The following is an 18,990-nucleotide window of genomic DNA, read 5'->3' on the forward strand; positions in this document are numbered from 1 at the left end:
ACCAGGTCCCTAACCTCAAAAGCTTCTGATTGGGTGCAGCTGGTGACCAGGTCTGCAACTTCGCATGGCTCTGATTGTGCAGAGCTGGTGACCAGGTCACTAACCACCCACACCTCTATTCATACCCAGCGGGTGACCGGGTCCATCACCTCACACCTCTGATTGTGCATAGTGGGTGACCAGGTCTGGAACCTTGCACACCTCTGCTCGTGCACAACGGGTGACTAGGTCCATGACCTCACGTCTCTCTGCACAGTGGGTGACCAGGTCCATAACCTCACACCTCTGATTGTGCACAGCTGGTGGGCACAGGACCCACTTCAGTGAGGGGCTGACTTCCCAGGTGTGAAGGGGGAATGCTGTGTGGCTCGCTAAGCCCCTCCATGCTTTGGGGGCTCCAGGCTGTGGCCGGCAAGTAGGAAGTTGTCCCAGGAGGCTGCTGTGTGTTGGGGATGGGAGGCAGCTGCAGGGTGGAAGTACGATGTTGTCGTAGGGGGCCACTGTGGGGGGGTGGGACGGGAGGCAACTGCAAGTTGGAAGTAGGATGTTGTCCCAGGAGGCTGCTGTGTGTGGGGGAGGGAGGAGGCAACTGCAGGGTGGTGTGGTGGTCCCCGTGCCACTGATTTCAGGTTAAAATAGAATGTGGACCTCTTTTTACCATAGTTTTTAATTACTCCGCTAGTTTGTGTTGCTGTCTCTTGCTATGAAGTCCACAGTCTGATGTCTCTGTGGTCCCCATGTTTCCCTTCTGCTTGTGTTACCCGATCCTGTGGGTCAGCTGTGAGGAAACCACTCTCCACTCCTCATCTGGAGTGGTCTCGAGCTGGGTGTGCTGGTCTCCTTGTGGGCTAAAGTGTTCCTCTGTTACTGTTTTCTCTGTTTCTTGACCAAATTTAGCAGACTTGTGTATGATGCAAACACTTTAAAAAATGTCTTCTGCCTTTATAAAGAAAACACCTGCATTGCTTTAAAATGAACCTTTCCTGTGTCTCCATCCTTCCTCACAGATTGCTCTGTGTTAGAAACTCGGTGGTGTGTGTGCTTCATGGCCTCATTCCATCAAGCACTGTAACCTCTGATTGCAAAAGTGACTACACTCAAGGCAAAAAACTTTGCAAATGTTGAAAAGAATGAACAAAAACAATATATTGTTCTCTTGTCATCCTGAAATGGCTACTCTTAAGATTTTGATGTAGTTCAAACTACATCAAAGTCTCACCTACTCCTGTGCCAATATTCATCCTTCAGCTCTGCCTCCGTTTTTCCTTTCTTTTTTCATGCTATGGGGTCTGCTTTGGAGATGTTATCTACTTTCATTCTTCCAAAGTCAAGCTTCTAGCTTTGGTTGGAACTGCAGACCCATTTACCCATTCAGCAAATACTTTCTAAGCACATGGATAGTCACTGAGAATACCGTGGTTCACCAACATGACTGCGGCCCCTGCTCACTCGAACTTGCGGCCTGATGGGGAGAATGGGCACTAATATGACAATCAGTCTAATGGGTTTCTGATGAAGAATTGAGGAAAGCGCACCAAAGAAAGGGAAGCGGGGTTCTCTAAATTTATGCTGTAAAAGAATCTGGCGTATCTTGGGATGAGAGGTAGAAAACCGATGCATTCTGGAAGGTATGATCCCCTTGCAGTCTGGAGAGAAGTAGAGGTTGCTTGTTGAGGGGGGTGGAGTGTAGGGACACCACGGTCTAAACAGAGATGGGGGTGCATGCGGAATGCCTCTTGCAGCAGGAAACAGGCACGTGCAAGGAAGTAAACACGGGAGAAAGTGGCACAAGACAAGAATGAAGGCAGGCAGGCAGGGGCTGGGAGATGATGGTAGATGCTTTATTCTCTTAATAACAGCAACAGGATGCTGTTGAAAGCACTTGAGGGAGGTGGGGAAGTGGGTATGACATGTTTTGTGTTTGTAAAATTATCACATTGTCTTACCAAACTATACTCCCTATTATTTTTACATTTTACTTTAAGTTCTTAGATACATATGCAGGTGTGTTACATAGGTATACATGTGCCATGGGGGTTTGCTGCACCTGTCAACCCATCATCTAGGTTTTAAGCCCTGCATGCATGAAGTATTTGTCCTAATGCTCTCCCTCCTCTTGCCCCCACCCCCCAACAGGCCCCCGTGTGTGTCGTTCCCCTCCCCGTGTCCATGTGATCTCATTGTTCAACTGCCACTTATGAGTGAGAGCATGTGGTGTTTGGTTTTCTGTTCCTCTTTTAGTTTGCTGAGAATGATGGCTTCCAGCTTCATCCATGTCCCTGTAAAGGACAGGAACCCATTCTTTTTTATGGTTGCATAGTATTCCGTGGTATATACGTGCCACATTTTGTGTATCCAGTGTATCATTGATGGGCACGAGATATCCTCTTAACATGTGCTCCAGCAATTGCACTCTTAGGTATTTATCCAAAGGAGTTGAAAACTTGTGTTCACAGAAAAACCTGCACATGGACATTTATAGAAGCTTTAATCGTAATTGCTAATTTTATTCCAGCTTTATTCATAATTGCTCAAACTTGGAGGCAACGAAGAAACCAAAATGTTCTTCACTAGGTGAGTGGATAAATAACCTGTGATATATCCAAACAATGGCATATTCTTTAGCACTGAAGGGAAGTGAGCTGTCAAGCCATGAAAAGACACGTAGGAACTTTAAACATGCACGGCTACACAAAAGAGGCCCCTCGGAAAAGACTAAATACTGTAAGCTTCCAACTAAAGGACATCCCGAAAAAGGCCAGACTATGGAGTGAAAATGTCCGTGCTTCCCAGGTGTTGGGAAGAGGGAGAGATGAGAAGGTGAAACACGGAGATTTTTAGGATTTTAGTGCAACTGCTCTGTACGATGCTATCATGGTGGATACATGTCATGACATATTTGTTCAAACCCATAGAACAAGCACCAAGACAGAGCCCTCATGTAAACTGTGGACTCTGGGTGACAATATGTCAACGTAGGTTCTTCAATTATTACAAATGCTCCTTCTGGGCAGGAGTGTTGTTAGTTGGGGAGGCTGTGCACGTGGGGGAAGGGAAGGCATATAGAAGGTCTCTCTGCACCTTTCCCTCAATTTTTCTGTGAACGTGAAACTGCCTAAAAGATAGTGTATTTTTAAAAAAATAAAGGAAAAAAAGGAAACAAAAAGTCCTCACAAAAATCAAATGAGAAAATGATCACACTGGGTGCTTCAGGTCAAAATGGAAGAACAAGGGCTGTATTTACCATCCCACCTGATGACATTTTTCTCACTGCTTTTCAGCATTGTTTTGGAGTCTAGTCAGTGCAATAAGGCAAGTTAAAACATATAAAATGCACCCTTATTAGAAAATAAGATTTAAAACTATCTGTATCTGCAGGTGACGTGATCACCCGTGTGGAAAATCTCCTGAAATCACAAAAAGCCACTAAAACTAATAATAATAAATTACTTACAAGCTAAACACAAACTCACTTATTAGTATCTTGCAAACTTTCCATAAGCAGTATTTATCTCTTTATACACTGGCAAAGAAATAATTGGAAATGGAAATTTACAAAGTAATATTAAGACTAAATCTGACAAAAGATGTGTAAGATCTATGCACTGTAAAGCAGGCAGTGATGCTGAGATAAATTAAAGAACTAAATAAATGAAGTGATATACTGTGTTCATGGATCAGCAGGCTCAATATTGTTAAGATGTCAGTTCTGCCCTTGTGGATCAGAGGTTTAATGCAATTCCAATCAAAATCCCAGCATTTTATTTTATTTTATTTTTTTTCAGTAGAAATGAACTAGCAGATTCCAAAATGTGTCTGGAAATTTAAAGAACCCAAAAGAGCTAAGACAACTTGGAAAAAAAATGGTGGAGGACTTACCTGAACTATCAAAACTGGGTTAATGAAACCTCCTAGAGGGTCTAGTAATCATCTCACAAACATGTTACCTATACATAGTGGATTTTTGAATAAAGGTTCAAAGACATTAAATTAGAGAAAGGACGATATTGATCATAGAAGGATTAAATACTACAGGCCAAAAAGAGAAAAAAGAGCTCCCGTTAAATATCTTCACATTGTTGGTGTCACTCATGCAATTCAATTCACATTTTGTATATCTAAAAGTTGAACAGACTTCTTCATTCTCTTTCCCCAATTCACTCCACAGAGATGCTGATGTCTTTCAGTGGAACTTGGAAGTTTGCTATTCTTTTTAAAATGACTCTCTTAGATACTGTTTATGCAAGAAGTTGTGGGACTGTAACTTACAAATACTGTTCTAAACCTTGGAATCACACGTTTCCCTTTTTCTCTACTTATCGTTTCTAGTCAGTTTCCCATTTCCTCTTCTTCATATTTACACTGCATTCCTTCTAGTTCAGGCTCTTGTTACCCCACTTGATCTCTTGATGTGGTCACCTGAATGTCCTTCATGTTCCAGCCTCCTGGAATCCTTCCTTCATGACCCTGAAGAACTGCCCTCCAGACCCGCAGGTGTGACCCGGAATCAAGGATCTCAGAGCCGAGTGGGATCTGAGAGGCTATCTAGACCAATCCTCCATTACAGACGTAAACCTTTTGATGACTTCACTTCAGAGCCCAAAATATTTGCACTGCAGGCACAATCACCTAAATCACTTAATGTGATGTTCAGTCTTCCCGTGGTATCTTCCTCTCTGCATCTCCCTACTTTCGGTCAGCCATTTCTCACTCCTGACACCGAACCCTTCATTCACATCACATTATTGTTCTTCTCCACACACACTTGTTTGTTTTCTGCCTGGGTTTTTTGTTACATTCTTCCCTCTACTGGCAATATCATTTTCCAAGATCTGACTACAGAATTTTAACGTATTCCTCAGAATGACTCACATATCACATATTCGACCAAATGGCTGCAGATTCTGTCACTTCCTCTCTTGTCCTATGGCAACCTGGAGAATCTTCTTCTCTTAGCCAATAGGATTTATCATGGTCCTTCTTTATCTTAACATTAGTTTAGCAGGACTGAGAACTGGGAAGTAGATTTTTCTCCCAGGGGTGAGAACTGTCTTAGTTTAGCAGATCTCCCTGGGTCTCCATTCTGGTTGTAGAAAAGCAGCCCATAGGGCATGGTGGGGAGGAGAAGAAGGGGAACTAAGCTGTGTTGCATGAAGATGGACAGTTGTGACCCTTACTCCAGGGTTGGGAGTTGAGGCCCCTAGGAAGGAGAAGCTGTAAGGATGAAGACGAGGCATAAAAAGTGATGCAGGCCGGGTGCGGTGACTCACGCCTGTAATCCTAGCACTTTGGGAAGCCAACGTGGATGGATCACGAAGTCAAGAGTTCAAGACCAGTCTGACCAATATTGTGAAACCCTGTCTCTACCAAAAATACAAAAATTAGCTGGGTGTGGTGGCACATACCTGTAGTCCAGCTACTCGGAAGGCTGAGGCAGGAGAATCACTTGAACCCAGGAGATGGAGGTTGCAGTGAGACAAGATCATGACACTGCACTCCAGCCTGAGTGACAGAGACTTCATCTCAGGAAGAAAAAAAAAAAAAAAAAGTGATGCATAGTAACAAGACTGCCCGAGGAGAAGAGGCAATCAGCAACCTTCTCCAGGGTGGGATGGCTGAAGACCCTTTAAGAACAAAGGTGTCTACTTTCCTTCTTTAGGATGCTCTATCGTGATTTAATGAACCCTCCCAATCTACTGTATTCAGTATTTGGCATGAGTCAATTTAGGGGAATTCTAGAAAACATAGCTGGCTGTTATCAGGTTAATGTAGATTGGGAGGTAGGGAAAAACCCCAGGAGACACGTAGGAAGGACAATACGTGAAAACAGAAGAAACTTGGAGTCAGTTCACCCTTCAAACAAAATCCAGTTTCCAGAAGACATTGTGAGGGCTGCTGGGTCTTCCTCGCCTGCAGATGGGGGATTCCAGATAATTATTATACTTGAATCTCACAGGATGGGGTGATCACCACCTGCTCTCAAATGGGATGAGTTACAATATCTTCTATCGGGAGGCGGTAAATAAGAGGTTAGGTACACATCTGTAGTCATCACAATTTTGTCAAGATTGCTATTTTTACTTCCATGTCATAGATGGGGAGCCCGATGCTTGTGGAAATGATTTGCTCAGGGTCTCACCATTAAAAGTGGCAGAGGAAAGATTCCAACATGTTTTAAAAGCTGCAAACTGAGCTGACTCCCATCCATGCTGTCATACCGACTTTGAGATTTCAATCCTCCTGAAGGCAGGAAACTTATTCCATTTGCTTTTATACCCTCCATAACACTAGTGAGCAAGTTTTGCTCAAAGTAACATGGAATATTTTGCTGACTCAAGGGGAAAAAGTAAGAGACTTAAATGACACCATCACAAGTCAACCTTCAAGGAACAGAGACATATTTAGCATTAGCTGTCTCAGTCAAATCAACATAGACATGCACGTTTATCCTTTACATGGCAGTAAGACAGCAAACACAATTGAAAAAATGAGCCAAGTGTAAAAAATGTGTCACAAAGGGATGGATTTAGACAGGAGAGCAGTGAAGTAGGTTATAAAATGGTCAGCATAATCCATTTCAATGAATTATTAGCTGAAACATGCAAAGCATTTAGGATTTCTGGGAGAAGGGTACAAACACACCAAATGTTTGTCCGACATTTTCTTCACTGCTGCTGTCTTTCCACAGGGCTGGAGATGATGTTAACCAACGGCCTTGGGAGGAGAGATTGCAGCTGAGCCCACACCCTCTCAAACTCCTTCAGACTGTTTCTGTTTTTGTAGACTTTACCATTAACAACAAATCCTAAGATTTACTCAATCAGTACAGCAGTCGCTGGCCAGAGTTCAAATTTCTGATTCGAAGGAATCTGCACTCTGCCTGCCAGGATCGACTATTAATGGCTTCGTCCATAGAGGAGCTGTGTCTTTGCTCACTATGGAACAGTATTGAGGCTTCGAAAGGGGTATTTTGCTGGTCACCTCCTTGGTCATCCTTCTGCTCACCAAGAGCAGATACTGTTCTCAGCCCCTTACATTTACAAGGTCGTTTAATTCTCACATAGCCCTTTCAGATAGATGCGACTATTACCCCCCTTTTACAGAGGAGGAAACCGAGAGGCAGAGGACATAGGTGAATTGTCCCAGATCACAGAGCTGGCTATGGAGCTGGGACTTGCACCCGGCCAGCCTGGCTCCAGAGTTCACTGCCCTCCTCCTGTACAGCACGTGTGACCTGCAGTAATCACCGCCCAAACAGGCAGGCACTGCGGATAGCCAAGCACACCTCTTCCGCCTTCAGCACGGAGGACGGTTCGTTTTCATTCTGGTGTTCAGCTCAGGACTGTTTTTATCACAAGGACGCACCACCCAGAAAGCTCAGTCATGTGCCGTTACCTTCTACGGTCATGGTTTTCTACTTTTTGGCCCCATTTTCCTGAGGACTTGGCCTGCTGGGACGTGAATGATGCGTTACTACTGTAGAGACAGAGGTTCAGGTCTAGTGGCACAAACAGCGACGGACCCCCATGGAAATGCGGGCGTGGCCCCTCCATCCCAACGGCCTGCATGGCTGCTCCATTCTGCTCCCATCACACACATCCCCACACAGCCAAGCCCCTTCTCCTTTCCCCCACTGGATTCATCAAATCAAACCTCGCTGTCCTTGGCAAATGTACCATTAATTTCCTTTCTGCCCAGTAAAAAAGCACACTTCCAGTTAACATGACACCCCCGCTACGATAGAACAGCCTTAATTCACACATGACGCAGAGGAACAGAGGGAGGAGGGGTCGAGGACCATCCTGGAATCGGCAGCTGTTTTCTGGGGGAAAGCCTCCGTCCCCCCTGAGCCCGACACTTGTGCCACACTATCCCCATGGTGTCTGAAAGCTCCATGAAGACAGGCTCACTCTGACCCCTTCACACCCACAACGCCAAAGAGGAGCAGGTGTTCAGGAAAAGTCTCCTGCTAGTGCTGAAGACAGGAATGATTCCTCGTGGTGCCCAGAATGTCAGGAGAAAAGGCACCATGTGGACACCTTCCAGGTCTGCTCAGTCTCTGCACAATCACAGACTTGAGACCTGGAGGGCAGACACCTGGCACTGCTGACCACCCCAAGGTCATGGCCTCTGCCCCTTCTCTGCTGCCCATCAGTTCCAAGCTTCTGGCAACACCGCCTGCTGCCCCCACTGCCTCATCGACTCTTCGTGAAAAGCAAATGTTGCCAGGACAGCTTATGAGTACATTTGCCAGGAAAGCAGCTCCGATTGACGCTGAAACCCCCTTCTCACACCCCTGGCAGCTCCCTTGCCCCCGATGTGCACATGCTTGCAGCTCTGACCTTGCTCAGTGTCCACACAGGCTCTGTCCCCTGGAGAGCCAAAGGCAGACTCAATGTTGAGTCAGAAATACACAAAGAGGGTGAAGATTACGAACTGCCTGCCCCCCAAAACACAGGTTGAAATCCTCAGCCTCAATGTGATGCTGTCAGGAGGTCTTTGGGAGGTGATGAGTTCCCGAGGCTGGAGACCCTTGAATGGGATTTGTGCCTCAGAAAGGGGCCCAGCAAATCCCTCACCCTCCCATTGTGTCAGGGCCAGAGAGAAGGTGTGTGCCAACCGGGAAGGAGCCCACACCAGAATCCACCCGTGCGGCACCCTGATCCTGCCATCCAGCCGCTAGAACTGTGAGAAACAAATTCCTGTTGTTCATAAGCCACTCAGTCAATGATGTTTCGTTACAGCAGCCTGAGCTGCCTGAGATGACGATGCTCACTGCCCTACAGAAACAGCTACTCCCCTCTCCCAGAAAGAGGGGTTTAATTAAAATCCCTGTCTCTCCTCGCGGCCACCACAGATCTCACTCCCCCACCCCAAAAGCCAGCAGTTGCTAGGATTAAAGGAAACAGAGGATTGTTTTAGACCAGCCCCTCCATATCGATCTGAAGCCTATAACTTTGCCCACTTCCACGGTGGCCGTGTCACTGCAGTGCCCATGTCAGCTCTGTGTCTGCACTGGGTCCCAGGCTGTGCACAGACTCTTCTAGCTGCCCATCCAGCACAGCCATTTCCCCTTCTGCTTTGGAGGCTGTCCTTCGATATCGAACTCCCACCTTTCTGCAACCCAAGGCCTTCTGATCCAGACATTCGGGGTGAGCTCAGCCATGTACTGGAGTCCTTGACTCAGGTAACCCAGGCCCAAGGCGTTGGCACCAACCATCTACTGGCTGTGGGGTCTGCACAGCCACTAGCTGTCCCAGCCACTCCAGGGCCTGGGAGGGGAGGCAGAGGAACCTGTGAAGCTGCCAACAGCCATACGGGGACAGGGGCCCCTGGGATGAGGAGGATGCCATGGAAGGAAATTCAGAGAAAGAAAGAGCCCCAAGGCTGGACGGGTCATGCCCAAAGCCTACACTGCTGAATTTTCCAGGTTTCTGAACTCAATCGCTGACCCACACAGCACATGTTTCCTGAGTGCTGACCCCGCGTGCCATTGGATACGGCAATAAAGTAGGACCCCCACCCACCCCTTCCCCGACACATACACAGGCCTGGGCACCCAGTTGGCACCGTGAGCCAGGGAAGGGGGCCATTTCAGACGGACAGTGGGTGCAGCCTTGCCAAAGCCCAGCAGTCACCTGCACTGCCACAGCCAGGCTGAGTCCAGATCAGCTGCACAGAAACCTGACCCTCTCAAGGGCACGCCTGAGCTCATTAGGGACAGACACCGTCTCCTGCTGATCTCCAACACTTTCTCTGCATGTCTAGTTACATATGGACGACGCAGTCTCGGAAGCACAGCTGTGACTCTGGAGACAGATCCCAGGCCTCCCCCTGCTCCTCTCCGTGGTGCCATTGATGGGGAGGGGCCGGTATGGCCGCATACCCACAGCCACCATGCCACGGAGACACGGGCCTTCGACGGTTACTTCTGCCAAGGAACCCTGCTGCGTCTTGGAGCACACCATGGTGGGCGGGAAGCTCCACCCGGAGAAACAGCGATGCTTCTCCCCAGAGCCAACGGAGGGCACGCCCCGCCCTATATGCAGCAGATTACTTACATTCTGGAAAACATCTGAGTTAGTGGGGAACAGTAAAATGAAAAGGTCACGCTAGAAAGTTTAGAAGGTTGTGTGGAGTCTCAGGAGGTCCAAAGATTTCTGAACCAAGACTGCTGTGGGCAACGAGCTTACAGGGAAAGTTTCCACACGGGCCTTCAACAAGCAACGCTCAGCAGGGAGGAGCCACGTTCTGGGCAGAACCTCAGAACCAGAACATCGCACACCACAAAGTCACAACAGAGCCAACAGCAACTGAAATACAGCGCTCTCCTAAGATGTGTGCGTCACCTGCAGAAAGTCACCACACATTAAGATGGGGGAAGAAAAGGATAAGGTTAGAAACAAATTTGAAATTATTTCTGCATACATAAAATTTCTACATCCACTGGCTTTCTTTCTGGGAGTAACAACTTTTACATGAGTTGCACATCCCCGTTGGAAGGAGTTTGGGTTTTCCGTGGGCAGAGTCAAGGGCTCTCCAAGAAATGTGAACCTTTTCTCACTCACTGAGCCGCGTGCCCTGAGGCCGTCCTGGCCTGTCTGAGCACCTCCCTGGCTCTGCCTCCAGCCAGCTCCTTCCAGCACTCACCCCGCTGCTCCCAGAGCCTGCACTGGCCCAGGATCTCCTCTTCTGCTGCTGTCAATCTTCCACTTTAGGGTAAATAAGTTGGAAACTAGAAAGTTATAAGACCCCTTAGCTTTTTAAAAATTTGTCTTCTCAGAAAACAAAGAATACTAATTCTACTTCCACGGTTTAACATGTTGCCCCCATCTGCATGTTCATGGATATGTGTTTTTCTATATATTTTAATCAGTACTTATAAAAGCATGCACTGTTGGCTACGTTCAGTTCAATTACATTTGATGTAAGAAGTTTTAGTTTCAGTGAATTCAGGCACTCAAAATTTAAGCCCTCTGACATCTATTAATCAAATGGAAAAATGACAGGTAGATATCACAAAAATCAAGAGAAGTGTTTAATATAAATCCTGGACTTTTAGATATTTCCACAAATGTAATGTATACATTAGTACACGACCTTGAGCATTTTCACAACTCTTTGAACTAAAATTCTGCTCTTAACTTTTATTGGTAGATCGACATCCATATGTGATTATAAGCAGCTCAAACATCAGCTCTTAGAAACAACCAGAAATGCTGTGGGCAAATCCCACCGAGCAGCAAATAACGGAACTGCACCCAACAACCCAGGTACCTCCCCTGAGGCATCTGGAACTTGAGGATTACAAGCAGCCTTTGGTTTCTGAGGCACCCGAGAGTGGGGACTCCAACTCCCCAAGTCTAGGAAGGCCTCAGCGATAAGGAAAACTGATCAAAAAGTCATCCCTGCCGGCCCCCTGCCATGGGTTCCCCCCTGCCGGCCCTCAGCCACGTGCTTACAGATCTCACTTCCTCTCTGTCCCGCAAAGCCTGACTCCTGATTCCAGCCCTGCTGCTTACTGGGATGTGGCCATGGACGTCAACTGCACCTGCAAGGGGAGAAGCCTGTCAGGATACAGGATCCTGGCCATCCTGGCAGCGCTCAAGCTGATACTGTAACTTGGTAGCGAGTTACTTAATGCAAAGGTTTAACTTTGAAAAATTTAGATGTGTGTATTCTAACGGAAATTCTGAATGTAGAACACAGGCCACACCCTCACACAGATGTTGTCTGGCCAGCACTCTTTTGTTTGTCTTTTCAATAGACATTTTTAAAAGCAGTTTTTGGTTCATAGCAAAATCAAGAGGAAAGTACAGAGAGTCCTCACCTATCTCCTTTCCCAGCACAGGCACAGCCTCCATCATTCTCCTGCCCTCACCAGACCAGCATGTCTCTACGACCGACAGACCCACATCAACACGGCACCACCACCCACAGTCCACAGCTCACACGAGGACTCGGCCTGCTGCTGCTCACTCTGTGGGTTTCACAGACGTGGAACGGCATGCATCCCCCATGAAAGCCCCACCTGGAGTTGTTTCCCACCTTCCATATCCCCTATGCTCCTCCCATTCATCTCTCCCTTCCCCAGCCCCTGGCAGCCACTGACTGTTTGACTGTCTCCACAGCTTTGCCTTTTCCAGACTGTGCTGTGGTTGGACTCAGACAGCAGGCAGCCTTTCCAGATTGGAATCTCACTTAGCAACATGCATTTAAGATCCTTCCTTGTCTTCATGGCTTAGGGGTCCAGTTCTTTTTAGTGCTGAATAATATCCCAGTATCTGACATACCACAGTTTATCCATTCACCTGCTGAAGGGCATCTTGGTTGCTTTCTAGTTTTGGCAATTATAAAGCTGCTGTCAACGTCTGTGTGCACATTTCCGCATGGAAGTAAACTTTCAGCTCCTCCGAGTAAACGTCCAGGACTGTGATTGCTCCTGTGGTCGGAGAGCTTAGTTCCACGGAAAACCGCCACACTGCCTCCTACAGCAGCTGCCCCACTTCCCCCAGTGATGAGTGAGGGTCCTGATGCCCACACACCCACCAGCACGCGGCAGTGTCGGAGTTCGAGTTTTGGCCAGGCCGATGGGTGCACAGTGACGCCTCACCCTATGACATAAGACGCGGGCCATCTTTCCACGTGTAGATTTGCCATCTGTGTATCTTCTTTGTTGGGGTATCTGTCCAGGTCTTTGGTCCATTTTTAATCAGGTTGTTCATTTTCTTGTTGAGTTTTGAGAGTTCCTTGCACGGTTTGGATAACAGCCTTTCTCAGATGAGTCTTTTACAGATGCGTTCTCCCCGTCTGTGGCCTGCCCTCTCATGCTCCTGAGACACTGTTTTATATTTTGAAAAACACTTTAGACAGAAGATGGACCTCCCAGCCCACCACGGTTCTCAGTTTGGCCGTGGTCACCACCCTCCCAGCCCTGGTTCCCACCTTTCCACGATCTGCTGGTCCTATGGGTGTCAACCCATACTAAGTCCCTAACATATCTCCAATGATGGCAACGTCAAAGCCGGCAGTTTGCAGGTAGAAAGGAGCTGATGGAGGCCGGAGCAGAGTGTGAAGGCCAGCGGATTCATCCCTAGGGGACCGGCAGGCCTCATCAGATATCCCCCTGGGTCACCTCCCAAATGAAGTACCTGCTTTGGCCGTGGGCAGGAAGCAGGACCTGGCCCAGATCTCAGCATATTTGACCTGGCACGGCATTTACAGGTGAGCCTCCATAACCGGAAACTCGACTCTCTGGGGAGAATGCATTTTCATTATCAAGGCTTTTAGGCTTTTAATTAAGAAACCAAAGAGCAGTGACTGGAGTGAGGATGCAGGGACTCTGGGTGACCCACACGCTCGTTTCCACCTGGCACGAAGGACCCTGGAGTGAGGGTGCAGTGCCTGCTCTGAGTCACCAGCACACTCATCATTTCTACATAAACAACCCTGTGAGCCTGTCCCAGGACTTTTTAGCCTAGACCTAAAAATTCACAGCTCAGGAAACCTTCATCATTTTAGGAACCTGAGGGGTGGGCCAGGGGGATCTCACAGAGTGAGGTGCTGTCTATGGGGTCAGCAAAGTGCAGCTGGGGCTTCCCGCAAGCACTTCAGGGAGGCCGCGCACTGGCCCGAGGCTGGTTCCGCCTCCTATCCTCGGTTCTCATGCCCAACCGTGACGGGAGCCCCCCGCTTCAGGAGCGGTCCCTGGCTCCAGGCCCTAACGTCCATGTCCAGGCCCCTGGTAGGGCAGCTTCTACCCCAGGGAGGCTGGGACTGGAGACAGCCTGGAGCTCTAGGCAATCCTGGCAACCACATGCTTCCCGAAGTGGCTGCAGACAAACTCCTGCTTCCAAAACCTGGCACGGGCTGTGTGAGGCCTGGAACGCGGGAGGCGCGATTACCCTCTCATGGTTATCAAGTCAAGTCATAGTCTCTTAGACCTAAGTGTGGCTGGAAGTATACACATTATGGAAGTGTATATAAATGTGAATACAGAAACGCTTATTTTCCTTTTATATACCTTACATATATGTGTATACGTGCATATGTATAAAACATGGAAGAAAAAACCATACTTAAGATTTCAAATCTCACTCACAAAGATCTCAGAAGCAAATTATTATTCTTAAATTCTAAACAAAGATGTAATATTTTACATTCTTACAAACAAAACGTTCTCTATTAGCATTTTATTTTAAAAACTAAGAATGCATTGCACTCTCTCAATTTCGATTTTTAACTCAGCTCACAAAGGCCCCTGTAGAAAGGCCTCCGTACCGCGGCAAGGATGGCGGTGGTCACACCTGTGGCCATTTATCCTCTCGACATCTAGCTCCTCTCCCTGAGGCAACACACCTCCGAAGTCACAGCCTGGCCTCCCAACTCTCCCCCGTCCCGGGCCTTTTGGCATGTTGCTCTGCTGCACACACCTCAGCAAATACTGCTGATTAGCCAGAATCGCCCAGAAATCTCTTAACCTTGATTCTGGCTGCTTTTGTAATTTGTAATATCTGTACTTCTGGTGTGATTTGAGAAACAACACATTTTAAAATTAGAGAAGATGTGGTTTTTATTCTCTCCTTTCTACTTGCAACCTTGAAAATTCAAGTAGCAGCAAGGGTTTGTTGAAAGTAACTTCCACCAAATAGAACCTATTACAAAGGTACTACAGGGTGTCAAATAACCACATAGATGTAAAATAGAGATGCAGACACAGATATAAAATCCAATGGTTAAACCAAATTGAGAAATGCTTGCCAGTTTGATAGGACTTCTAAAACTTGACATAAATGTTGGCTGAGGGATACAAGATGCTATGAGATGAGTGAGATGCTTGGCCTAGAACCACAGGCTCTCTCCTCTTTACAGCAGAAAATCCATAAGGAAGTCAAATCTGAAAGAACCAGGTACCATTGAACGGCATACTCAGCCATCCTTCCCCATTCCTGGGCCAGCTGCGGTGAGTGCAGCCAGTCGTTCACCAACATCCATCATCCATCCTCCAGGCCATGGCTACACTTTACTCCCAGGCTCCCTGTCATTATGTAGATTAGGTAAATCAGGGCCACTCTCACCTTAAGCCTCCCCCGCCAGCATGGCAATCACCCATTCCCAACCACGGCAAGGACAGCCGTGTCCCTGGGAACGCAGAGCAGGGGTCGGGAAGAAACCTGGATCTCTGAATACCTCATGGAGCAGTCACCAGCCTGGAACATCCTCCCTGACCGGTTTGCAAGACAGAAAAACTCCTTGGTTCTCAAGCTACAATACTGCAGAGTCTCAGGTCACAGCATCCTTACCTACCCTCGTCAGGAACCGTTCATGCTCATCAAGACATGAGAACAAAACTGCAGTGGCACAGTCACACTCACTGCAGACCACCTGCTGCTCACATTCATCGTATTAACACCAAAAAGCCACCGTGGTGGATATCCTGGATGTGGACACTCGGCGGCTTTTTGCTGGAGATGTGCTTTGTGCATTTATCGCACAACCATCTTGGCGTCAGGAGGGGCTGTGCAGATGGCAGCTGTGCACGTCACAGGGAGTCTCAACTCGCTGGACTCTCAGCCAGCTCCCACTATCAGTGCCCGCAGAGTCCTCTCCTCCGGGAGCACGTGCTTGGACGCCACAGTGGCCTGTGGATCCACACAACAGCACTGTGTGCCCCAGGAGCTTAGAAAGTACCACTGCATCAATGCCTCCACAGGTGAGGCCGGGGGCAGAAGCCAACCTCAAGCAGTTACGGTCCTCCGTGGGGCTGGCGTCCAGGCAGGAAGGCGGCTCAGCGGCTCTCCTCTCACTGTGGAACTTCCTAGGTCCCCACATGAACAGAACCTAAATAACACGCAACGAACAACAGGAACGAGAACACGACCAACAGCTTCTGAGATGAGCAAGCTGGGCTGATCATGAGACACCTGACGGGGACGGTGCCAGAGCCCCTCCCAGTGACCTGTGTGGACAGCGCTGCCAGCATCTCCCTAAAACCAGCCCAAGTCAAGTTAGACTTGAGGCTTTCCAGGACTGGGTAGATCCATTCAATCCCACAGTCTGAACCTTCCAGGCCGTGTCTCATGGCCCTCATTTCACATATGGGAACCCGGACGCTGCACCATAAACGCAGCCCCAAGCCCTCGTTCCTTCTTCAACACCACACACCAGTACAGTGAACACTTAGGATCTGGGCATTCACGTAAAATACTGCTTAACTAAAACTTCTGATTTAGAATATGTTTAATTCCTACTCACAGAGCTGAAAGTGTTTTGTCATAGAAGGCGGTAGCTGTAACTAAGCATGAGAGAAGAAGGGTTCAGAGTGGTGCCAGGTATTAAATATTCCTCTAAATCTATTCACCAGGTTGCCATGCTATTGTCACCTGCTTCATTTTCTGTCCTTAAAAGACATAATAGTTACTTTTCAAAATAGACAACCTGTTTTACTGATGCTTAGCTATAAAGTAGCGAGCTATGTATCCAAAAGGGAGATATGGGAAAACAGAAAATGTCCACAAGCGATCGGGTGGGGAGGGGCGCAGTTGCAGCAGCACCTGGCTCTGTTGCGTTGTGAGCCAGCCACGTGGGATGGACAGCTCACTTAGCCACTGAAATTATATCATCTAAGATTTTGTTGCAGTTACTTTGACAAATTCTCCCTCCTGCTATGAAGAGTAAGGTTTGAGGGGTTTTTTTGTGTTTTTTTTTTTTTTTTTTTTTGACTTGGAGTCTCGCTATGTCACCCAGGCCGGAGTGCAGTATTACAATCATGGCTCATCGCGGCCTTGACCTTCTGGCTCAAGCAATCCTCCCGCCTCAGCCTTCCAAGCAGCTGGGACCCAAAGGCGAGTTTGATTTCTTTGCTAACGAATTCCTAATTCACCTCGCGGTGGGCCTGTCAAGGCCATATGCCCGGACATCCACCTTGCCGACCGTCCATGTGGTCTCTAAGGTGGATGCACTCCGGTTGCCTGGGCTCTGCACGCGATACTGAGTCTCCAAGTCTGCCGCTGTATAAGGGACTGACAGCCCCAAGCGTCTCGACGCGCCACCTTGAGCCGGGCTTTATTCCACAGGGCGACTCTGCTTCCCGTGATGAGATGCAGCACGTGAGCACAGATCAAAGGGTATCAGCAACTAACCCATTCCCCTGGTACTAAGCAGAGGACCAAGAGTTTAGTTCCTTACTTATTTACTACGGGCTTGATTCAAAGCAGCTTTCTGGGATCCTGGGGACAAACATCTCCAACTGGTGAGAATTCTGGCTTTAGTAACAGAAGAATCACCTAATGCCCATTTTGTAACTGCTGTTCTCATCAGAACTTGAGGCCAAAGCGAAAAATAAAAGGGGGAGGCTAAGATCGTGACACCCCAGTTTGCACAAGGCCAACCAGCCTGCTTGAGGGGGTGAAAGTAGTAGGATTTTTAAACTGCTGAGTTTTAAAAACATGGCTGTAGGCTGGGCGCACTGGCTCACGTCTATAAGCCCAGCACTTTGGGAGGCCGAGGTGGGAGGATTGCTTGAGGCCAGGAGTTCAAGACTGGCTTGAGTAACACAGCAATACCCTATATCTCTTGAAAAACAAAAAAAAAAGGTTATTAAAATGGTAATAAAAAGTTTAATGCAATAAATTACTATATCAACATGGCACCCCCAGCTGTCAGACGAGGTACAATCTCTGTGGCTATGATGAGATCTGGAGAGAAATGTAACTGGCATCATAGGGAAGGTCAACCCCAAAGCCCCACGGCACTACTCCTGTACAGTGTGTTAACCAGCATGAAGTCTCCTCCACAATCAGAAGCCTGGTTTAGAGGAACGCTGTCCACGGGACCTGGGTGGACTCCAGAGGCTGGCTGACCAGACAACCCCCCCCCGGGACCCTGCCGGCAGCCCCAACTGGACAGAATGACCTCGTGAATGTCCTTTCCCGCCACAAGCTGCAGACCCTGAGCCAGTCCTGGCTGTGACCGAGGCTGCGCATAGACGTCCGCGCTCAACAGCTCACCTTTGTACATGACACGCCCAGTCCACCTCATTTCAAATGTTACGCTCGCCCCAAGGCGAACATGGATGTTACAGGTTAACTCACTGCATGTGTGCTAGACTTTCCCTGTAAGTGTTCAGACATTGCACAAACCGGATGAACAAACCCCACTTTCCCTGTAAACGTTCAGACATTTCTTGAGCCCGATGAACACACACAGCCAACAAACCCCGGAACGTGTAACGCCGCGGCCTCCTCTCCTCCTGAGGGGCGTGTGCTTACAGCTCCCCTAAGACCACATTTCCCAAAGCACAGAGTGTTACTCTGAAAATAAAACCTCCTTTTTCCTTCCTCTGTACATCTCGTGGTCATGTTAACAACTATTGCTACAAATGCAGAGAAATGGGGTATCATCCGTGCTGGTCACCGAATTCCTAGCACCAAAGCTTCAGGGCCCCCCAGTCTGAAGGAAGCTTCTATCGCCCTAAAGCCAACTCTGGAGACGAAGGCCAAGCTGGGGAAAGGCTGTGTCACCGCGAATCCACACCACGGGGCCCTCTGCAGTTGTGTGTAACGAACTCTTGGCCTGTCCTGGGGTTTGGGGAAATCAGGATGCAAGCAGATACCGTACGCTCTGCCATGGGACTGTGAAGTCTGCGGAACCTCAGAGGAACACGGAGACAAACGGTGGCTCGATTCTCACAGGCCGAGCCTCGATGGGCGCCCGTGTCAAGAACACAGACACGCTGGGAGGGACAGCCGATGCAGTCAACGCCTGCAGCCCCAGCACACGGCAGCGTCTAAGTGTGGGGGTCTCTGGCCAGGCTCCACCACAATTGCCATATTCTGTGGCAAAATTTTAAAAATAGGTTTTAACTAGTTATAACTCTAACTTGTTTTACACATAAACAGAACACAGGGTACCAACAGGCTCCAAAATACTTCACCTAGAACCAAGTCTAGAATGCAGATGGATGCTGCTCCGAGTGTGACGAGTCCCCTT

At 48.2% G+C, this 18,990-nt stretch overlaps 2 long non-coding RNA genes across 2 annotated transcripts in view; one reads left to right on the forward strand and one right to left on the reverse strand.

Moving 5' to 3' along the window:
- LOC114675903 (uncharacterized) overlaps positions 1-7,567 on the forward strand; it is a 174,163-nt gene extending 166,596 nt beyond the window's left edge. The window contains exon 4 of the long non-coding RNA XR_013414735.1: positions 6,689-7,567. This is a non-coding gene — a long non-coding RNA (uncharacterized LOC114675903). The remainder of the gene's footprint in view (positions 1-6,688) is intronic.
- Positions 7,568-11,027: 3,460 nt separating this feature from the next.
- LOC144339565 (uncharacterized) overlaps positions 11,028-18,990 on the reverse strand; it is a 110,356-nt gene continuing 102,393 nt past the window's right edge. Inside the window, exon 5 of the long non-coding RNA XR_013414733.1 lies at positions 11,028-12,841. This is a non-coding gene — a long non-coding RNA (uncharacterized LOC144339565). The remainder of the gene's footprint in view (positions 12,842-18,990) is intronic.

The sequence above is a fragment of the Macaca mulatta genome, chromosome 3, assembly GCF_049350105.2.
Source record: "Macaca mulatta isolate MMU2019108-1 chromosome 3, T2T-MMU8v2.0, whole genome shotgun sequence".
In the NCBI taxonomy this organism is placed as follows: domain Eukaryota; kingdom Metazoa; phylum Chordata; class Mammalia; order Primates; family Cercopithecidae; genus Macaca; species Macaca mulatta.